Source organism: Sciurus vulgaris, assembly GCF_902686455.1.
Source record: "Sciurus vulgaris genome assembly, chromosome: 7".
NCBI classification, from domain to species: domain Eukaryota; kingdom Metazoa; phylum Chordata; class Mammalia; order Rodentia; family Sciuridae; genus Sciurus; species Sciurus vulgaris.
In genome coordinates this window covers 152,956,971-152,965,765 of record NC_136467.1, presented here as the reverse complement: position 1 = coordinate 152,965,765, position 8,795 = coordinate 152,956,971, and the positions used below count along the sequence as shown (strand labels likewise).

The 8,795-nt window shown below is 48.6% G+C and overlaps 1 long non-coding RNA gene across 2 annotated transcripts; it reads right to left on the bottom strand.

The window, feature by feature from the left end:
- Window positions 1-370: 370 nt before the first annotated feature.
- LOC306666376 lies at window positions 371-5,312 on the bottom strand. Of its 2 annotated transcripts, XR_013765286.1 has the most exons (4): window positions 5,130-5,312; window positions 2,416-2,572; window positions 1,319-1,503; window positions 371-660 (listed from the first exon to the last, which is right to left on the bottom strand). It is a non-coding gene; the product is annotated as an uncharacterized lncRNA (long non-coding RNA). The 2 variants fall into 2 exon arrangements; XR_013765287.1 differs by lacking the exon at window positions 5,130-5,312 and having other exon boundaries at window positions 2,416-2,769.
- Window positions 5,313-8,795: the final 3,483 nt, after the last annotated feature.

The following is an 8,795-nucleotide window of genomic DNA, read 5'->3' as shown; positions in this document are numbered from 1 at the left end:
TCACAGGACTAGTTTGTGACTTATGTCTCGGGTTGAGATCAACACAGGAAGTCTCAGGATTCTTTTACCAAGCAGGTATCTCTGGAGAGGGAACTCATTCCTCTGGCCAGTTTCCTCACCTTCAAAATGAAGAGGTCTTGGCAAACGGATTCAAGGTGATCCGCATGGGCGTGACCTCCTGTGACCCTCTGCCCTGGATGGTGTGCAGCGTCTGGACCAACAGAGCACAGCGCACACTCACGCCCACTTTGCAGAGAACTGCAGCACCATCGTGTGAGGAGACTCTCTGGATGGTTTTGAAGAGACAAACAGCAATGTCAGCAGCCCCAGGGGAAAGGCCCTACAGGAAGGGGCTGAGAACAGCACAGGTGTTACATAAATGAATAGAAGCACGTGCTGGAAACGGGCAATGGGTGAGGAAGCGTGCTGTGGAAAGCAGACAGTGGACAAGCCCCAGGGAAGCTTCCAGCACATGCTCATCTGGCCCCGCAGGAGTCTGGAGGGGGCACGGGGCTCCCAGCCGACGGGCAGGAAGAGAACTGGGCAAGAAGCGGCCTGCAGACCTGCATCCAGCTGGCCCCACCCGCAGAGGCTAGCGGTCATGTCCAAGGCGTAGAGACGTCCAAGCAGGAACAGAAACAAAGAGGAAGTTGCAGACACCTACAAAATAAGCCTGAGGACCCTATTTATTATATTACTTTTTTTTTTTTTTTTTACTTTTAGGTGACCATAATTAAAGTCAGATGGGGGGAAATCCCCACTAGATTCTGGATCTGGTTGGTTTATTTGCCCTCCCTGAATCATGTGGCCCAGATCATCAGAAAAACAACTCAGGCAGCAGGACCCTGGAAAGGTGATCCTGCAGGTCAGGAATTCCCGCCTGTGAAGAGCCCGCCCCTGGCTTCACACCTCGCTCTGCGTTTCCTCCTTTGTCGCTGAACCTAGCTAGCCCTGTCCTATCCTGGAATTCATATCTTTACGAGGGTCAGTTCTTTAAAGCTTAACAATAAACTGAAATAATAACAATGACGGCCACGGAGGCTGTCAGGGCACATATTCAAAAGCTGGGATCATTTGAAGCCAGGAGGAACCAAAGGGCGCGTTTGTTTTGGCTCCCGGTCCAGCTGCAGGCTGTCTGAGGTCGCCAACTACATTTCTGTCAACAGAGAGAAACTATTATAACAAAACCCATGTTGATCAGGAAGTGCGGCCCAAGCCAGAGACGCTGAGGAAGTGCTGTTTTCATAATGCATTCCGCAAACGTGTCCCCAGCCCTTCAGTGGCGATAGGAAAATCCCCACTCCATCCACTCACTCACCTGCGGCCCCCCAGCACCCCAGGCCGAGGGAGGGGAGGCGGCCCATAGAACCCGGTTCCCGGGGGGCGAAGGGAGCATCGCGGAGCTCTGCAGAGTTTGGATTTCTGTCGCACCACCTTGGTTTTCTCTGGGAAGTCCTTAGGGGCTCATTGTTTTCCCTCTCTGACCTTTCATGGGTAAAGTCCCTGTTTGGGGACTAGCAGTATGAAGACCCACATGAGCTACTGCTCTGATAAAACCCAAGGACGCCAGTCTCCCTGCACCCTGCCTACCTCCCTCCTGGTCCAGATGCCCCTTGACATCAGAGCTCAGATGCCCGTGGCCAACACCGATGCTGGGCTCTCTGTCTACCACCTCCACTGCACCCCACAGGCTGCCCTGGTGCTGTCCTTACCCTCAGGTGTACCCTGGCCTACATGTCGCATCCACACAGGGTCAGCAGAGACACTGGACCCTACTTCCAGCACGTTTTAAGGCCTATACAATTTTCTCCATCTTCCTCCCTCAACAACCCCATGTTCTCTCTTAGATGTGGAAGCTGAAGCTCTGCATGACTTGCCCAGGTTTACATCACCGGCATTCGACAGAGGCGGGATTTGGGTCCTTAGTCACACTCTGGCAGTGGAGAGACCTCTATTCTGTCCAGCAGAGCTTCTCACATTCTACAGAAGCACCCGTGAGGGTGGGTGGGACTCGACTCAGTAGGTCTGAGTGGGCCCAGGAATTCTCCTCTGTCACATGCTCCCTGTGTGGTCCTGGCACCCCTCTTCAGATGCCAAAGCTTCGGGGAAACTTCACAAGTAAGGAGTGGGCGAGTAACCTGTGCGTGAGGAGGGCTCGGTAATGATCTGGAAACTTTAGGACAAGCGCGTGCACGGAAGGGGCCCTCTGAAACCCGGGAACCCATCCCACCCAGGAGTCTCCTCGTGGGGAGCTGTGGAGGACTGGCTCTGCTTTCTGGTTATCTCAACATTGAAACGCAGCCCTGAAGGAAGGACTGGGCAAGAATCTAGCAACAGTCATGCTCCCCCAAAGAGGCCCTTGTTCATCAGCCATCTGTCCTCCACTCTCTCCCTCGGGTCCTGCCAACCTCTCACCTGCTTTCCGTCTCCGTAGATTCAAGTCTTCTGAACACTGACTGGGTGTAAGTGGAAGCGTGTGATCCGTCAGCTCTCGTGACTTCTATTCTGCGCCCTGTTTCCAGTGTCACTGATCCGAGCTGCAGCTGCAGCAGGCGCCAACGCTTCATCCCTTCTGGTTGTTCAGGAAGGTTCCGTTGAGTAGGCACCGCACATTGTGCCCACCCACCCATCCATCCTACCATCCAGAGAAGAAACCGCAAGGACGCGTGAGAAACGCTGAACCCCTGCAGGTGGTTGTCCCGCCCAGTTCACCGTCCGGTCTGTGTGCAAAGAAGTAACAGAGCCTTGGACGCAGGCACCTCTCTAACGGTAAAGCACACTTTTAAAAGCAAGATCTCTGAGGAAAAATTTCCCTCAATTGGATTCATCGTTAATTAATTGGTTAACTTTGAAGAACTTATCAAACGTTAAAATATTTCAGTTTTCTCAACTACAAACGGAGATTAATAATAGCATTTGTCTCAAGAATTGTTATCAGAATTTAACAGATGGCATATTTCAAGCACCTAAAACATATTAGTATTTGAGCAATTTCAACAGATGCCCCAAATATCAAATCATAAAATTTCCAAGTGGGAAAAAATAAAAGGATCCATTATGCCACATTATTTTAACTGTAAACTTTAACATACAATGTCGTCATTATCAGGATAAGGTTTATTCACTTCACGTTGAATGAATTTTTCACCTTGGTCAAAGATGTTAGAACTAATGTCCATTTCACATGAGGATACTATAATCCGTTGCTCAATGGTGTTTTTGCTGTTTCTGAAAAACAAAAAGCTAGCATTTCTCTCCTAGTCCAAATGACAGGGAACAAAGCAAAATCCTTCCTATATTCCATAACTATGGCAAAGCCTAAGAGCATCGATAAGTCACCAGGACTAAAAGCTTTCAGCTACTGTAAGTACGTCCACCTTATACCTGTCTTCTCCTGCTGTGACTCTTCTCTCACTTCTTACATTCAGCACGTAGTTAGGTCCTCTTAAAAAAGAGTACTATAAAGATAGTATGTGTTTGTGGTAAAAGCAAATGCTTAGAACCAAGAAAAACCATAAAAATGTGAGCATTTATTTTCTTCATGGAAATCTAAAATACCAAATAGATGAAAACACATATCCATTTACCCAATTTTCTTTTTTATTTTTCCCAGGAAAAGAAACACTAAGAAAAATGTATGTGGTGTCTACAGAAAAATGTTTGCTACGAGGGAAATCTCTGAGCTCAGAAAACAGACAAGATAAAAGCAATTTATTGTCGAGCTGCCCAACATCACGGTGCGATTACCACCGTGATGAAAGATGTTGTCATAACGCACGCAGCCAACTGCACTGAATTCGCGTATTGTTGGGAGTTCTCCATTCTTTCTCTTTAAACACAGTCTTGTCAGTCTTGAAGCCCCCAGGGATGTACAAAATGTAATTACCAAGGCTTATGATAAGGAGTGAACCAAACCAATAGGCAGAGACGAATTTTAAAATGTCAGCCAGTCTTTAGCATCTTTCTCTGAAACACTTCTTCTGCACCCCAGTCTTAATGTACAATAAAGAAAATTGTTGCCAGTGGTGAGCTGGGATTTTCTACGGGGCTCAATGCAGTTCTGTGAGAACAGCATTCATGGGAACTAAATTACTGCGAGGGCTGACAGGTAGGCCTGTTTAATTCCACTGGATTTTAAAACGAGTGCCTTTCTCATGAGCGTCCCTGGGTTTATCAAAGGCCTGCACTGCTCTGGCCTGGCCCAGTCCTGACTTGAGCATGGGGCGGGTCTGGCAGGGAATATGGGGAGCCATGTTTCTCGGTCTCCCCGGGCTCCCTGGCTTTGGGGCCAACGCTGCCAGCTGGCGCAGGGCCGACGGCTGTCAGCAGCAAGTGTGGCACTTGGGTGTTGTCCAGTTGGAACCAACGTGATGTGGCAGGGTATTTCCTTGAAACTAGGTCAGCAGCGCTCCCTCACAAGCAGCATTGGTTTAATTTGAATCATTATGTCAATTAGCAAAGATTTCAGCTTGTAAGAACACTTCCCAATGCTTGATTTTACATATTCCTCATTTCCACCTTCGACTCTGAAGGCAAAGAGGAAGCATAAAAGAGAGAGGGGTGGACGCGCTGATGTCCCTCTTCTCCGCAGCACTGGGGGAGCACCATGGGTTTTCAGTTTCAAGCTCAATTTAACTGAGCTTCTGGGCTCCGGGTTTCATTTACTGCAGGCCAAACAAAGCTTCCTCAAAACAAAAGGGAAAAAAAAGTAAGAAAAAAAGGAAGGAAGAAAAACAAGAAAGAAATATCAGATGGAAAGAAGGCGGTCCACGCAGATTCCTATGCTATGTGCTCTGCTCGACACTTTCATGAAACGTGAAAATAGCACTGGCCGGACTGAGCAGCACTGCGATTTCTACAGCGAGCTGGCCTGGCCGCCGGCCCTCCACGCGCAGTAGGACCCACGCTGCACTCACTGGCTCCTCCACGCTCGTTTCCCGCTGACGGTCTGCATGTTACTAACCGCTGAGCATCCGCTGGGCTCCGCGCAGTGCCAGTCTCGCCACCCCTTACTAGGCCCTAATGCATTATCGGGGAGCAGGGGTGCTCGCCCATCTGAACTCTCAAAACAGCAATGACTAGGTGTCCCAAGGAAGAGGAATGAACAGAGTAAATCAAGCCATAAGGACTCGCGAAGATGGTGCAGGAGGTTGAAACCAAACACAGGTGACTGAGGGCAGAGAACCGGCCTGGGACCTCGTTCCTGTTCACACAAAGCTCCCGTCCCCTCTCCCAGGGGCTCTCGAGAGGCCCACGGGGTGTCGTGTTGAGGGGACGCCTGGTGCGCTCTGAGCGCCCTGGGTTAAGCACCGTCCTGCACATTCAAGTGCCGCGACACCCCTCTGCAGCGGTGGACCTGAAGGGTAGAGGAACCCGGAAGCGGGAAGCAGTGTGAGAACAAAGAACAAACCCTGATCACAAGTGGGTTTGCTTCCTGACAATCCGCAAAGCATCCTAAAGCTTTTGATGAGCAGCTGCTTCTTCCGGAGTCTTCTCTCTGTCTCCCATGCCCCTTCCCCTTCCTGGGCCCCACTCAGGTCCACTGACAGACAGTGAGTGGGCAGCAGAGAAGTGTCCTTAAGTTCCGGTGGCATGTGCCGCACACCTGCAGCCGGAGGCCCTCAAGCTCGGCCATCAGGCCACACCTGCCCGGTTTAATCAGTCAGGCGGGCCTCCACGGAGTCCTCCTGTCAGTGCAGCACACAAGCCACACGAAGCTCCCTCCAGGTGTGCGAGTGAGATGCTACAGGACTAAGAGGTGACCTGGAACCTCAGAGGTTTCAGCAGGGAGCGTGTCGTGGCTTGGACGTGAGGTTTCCCTAGAGGTTCACGTGTGAGACGTGCAAGTTCAGAGGTGAAATGACTGGCTCTGAGGGCCTCGGCCTCGTCAGGGCATTAATCCCATGACAGGGCTCAACTGGGTGGTGGCTGAGGCAGGTGAGGGGTGGCTGGAGGAGGCGGGTCATTGGGGTGGGCCTTTGGGTTTATATCTTGTCCCTCGTGAGCAGAGCTCTCTCTGCTTCCTGATGGCCATGTCCTGAGATTTTCCTCTGCCACAACTTTCCACAATGATGTTCAGCCTCACCTTGGGCCCAGAGCCGTGGAGCCGGCCATCTATGGACTGAGACCTGGGAAACCGTGAGCCCCAAAAGAAACTTTTCCTCCTTTAAAATTGCTTTTGCCAGGTATTTTGTTCACAGCAACAAAATAGCTGACTAAAACGAAGAGAAACTAACTTTACTGCGAAGAACGAACAATCAGGAATAAGGAAAAATGTGGATGGCAAACTACAAACAGTGAAATTCAGGAAATCAAGTGAAGAACGAAAAGAAAACACTAGAAGCAAAGTGATTTTTTTTTTTTTCTGGAACCTAAAGGAAATTCTAAATGAAGATTCTGACTTTTCACAGTATTTCTCTTTAGTAGTTTTGTTACCTCCTGTTTGGTTTAACGACAAAGCCTGCATGTGAAGGTGTGCTCTCTGGATTCCGTGAGGACTGTCCAGGGTCAGCGGTGTCCCCTGAGAACTCCTCCCCAGCACATGTCCTTAGGCATCTTCCCCTCACCCCCACCGAGTCAGGGGCCCAGACTGAGGTCCACCAGTTCACATTCGCCAAGCCTTTCAGGTGATTCTCACGCCAACTGAGAGCCATCGATTTAAGAGAGCACAGGAGAGCACCAGTCTAAGGAAAGAGAAGAAAGCACAAGAGGAAACGAGAGGCAGATTAAGAAGAACAAAATGAGAACCTAAGAAATAAAGGACAATGTGAAAGAGAACAGAAAGATTTACAGCATGTGAAAAAAAGAAAAGAAAACCCAAAACATCGTTTTTACCTGCAAAGACAGACCCTCCAGTCAGGACCACTGTACTCTGTCTCTGTTTCTTAGAGACCACAAACTACAGTTGATCCCCTTAATAACGTTGAGAATCCAAATTACTACGACCAGAGACTTTCCTTCTAAACCAATTGTTAATAAGAACTCGTCTGTTACATGACTGGGTTTATTAACCAAGTTATTTAAAATAATATATAGTCAGGCACAGTGGTGCATGCCTCTAATGCCAGCAGCTTGGGAAGGTAAGGCAGGAAGATCGAGAGTTCAAAGCCAGCCTCAGCAACTTAGCAAGATCCTGTCTCTAAACAGAATATAAAAAGGGCTGGGGATGTGACTTAGTGCGTAAGCACCCCTGAATTCCATCCCTGGTATAATAATAATAATAATAACAATAATAATAAATATGACCTGTGTTCTTTGCAAATATATATTTCAAGGAATCTTCAGTCTGGTGAAATAAATCAAGAATAGTATGGAGACCTGGGCTTTCTCTATCACTTTAGCTTTCAAAAAATGTCAGAAAGATTTTCTCCAGACTTAGGGCTTATTTACCTGAGAGAAGAACAACATGCAGAGGAGGATTTCCACATTTTCCCTGCAAACCTCACATGTGAAATCCACCCTGTCAGATACAGCTGCCCCCAGTCCGCCTCACTGTCACCAGCACTGGCAGTGACAGGGCTCAGGGCCCAGGACTCCCATGCAACCCATTTGGCCTCACCGAGCTCAGTTCCTGGTTCACGATTTTCCTGACAATCTCCTCACTGCTAGGCCAGTCCTTCTGTGGATCATGAAGCACATGTAAGCAGAGGCAGCCAAGCACTGATATGTCTGAGCAAGTGAGGTAGCTCGCAGTCGACACCCTTGCCGTTTCCCTCTCTCCGTGTCATGAAGAAGAAAGCTGTCTGCCGTGCAGGCCGGGTCCCTTGTTGTGAGGCAGAGCCTAGCAAGACAGGTTTTTCCTATTGCCCTGCTGGGGCTCAAATCCAAGGCCTTATGCATGCTAGCAGGGCTCTACCATTGAGCCAAACCTCTCTTTTAAAAAAAGAAAAGTTAACAGCTACCAAAACCTTTAAAGAGTATGCACACTAACAGGCATCAGGCGATGCTCTGCACACTGAGTAGCGTCTGGATGGGTGAGACAGAGACACGTCTGTCTCCTCAAGTCTTGTTTCTTCCAAATCCTTCCTTCAGCTCCGTGGAAGGTACAGTATGTAACTGTTGTCCGTATTCTCTGTACTGTGCAGAGCTCTTCGCTCCGCACCCATCCCTCAACCTCTCCACCAGCTCCCTGCCTTTGCCCTCCCAGACCTAGAAACCCCCATTCTGCTCTCAACTTCCACAAGATCAACGTTTTTAGATTCTGCATATAAAGGAGGCCAAGCAGTACTTTACTTCACCTAACATAATGATCTCCCTCAGTGTTACCATGAATAACAGGATTCCATTCTTTTATGGCTGAAGAGCATCCCACTGTGTACACATACCAGGCGCACTTGTGTGTGTGTTGTTGTTGTTGTTCTCCTCCTCCTCCTCCTCCTTTTTCTTCTTCTTCATCTTTTTTCAAAGGATAAAAAACAATTCAAGTTATTTTAAAGAAAAGGAAAAATTTTTGTAAGGTAGTAAGATTGTCTGCCCAAGACTCAGTAGCATGTAGACAGACCTTAGGAAACATACCTCTCAAAACCAGAATTTGTTTGTTTGTTTGTTTGTTTACTTTTGCAGTATTGAGGATTGAATCCAGTGGTGCTCTATCACTGAGCTATGTCCTCTGCTCTTTTCTTTTTTCCTAACTTTTTAAGTTGGCACAATATACTCGTCCATCACCGTGGGACTGTTGCTACATATCTGTATGTGCACACAATAGAACAATGTGATCTGGCCAGTATCCTCCCCAGCCCTGAGCCCACCCATCCCTCCTTCCATCCTTGGTCCCTTTCCTCTACTGATCTTCCTTT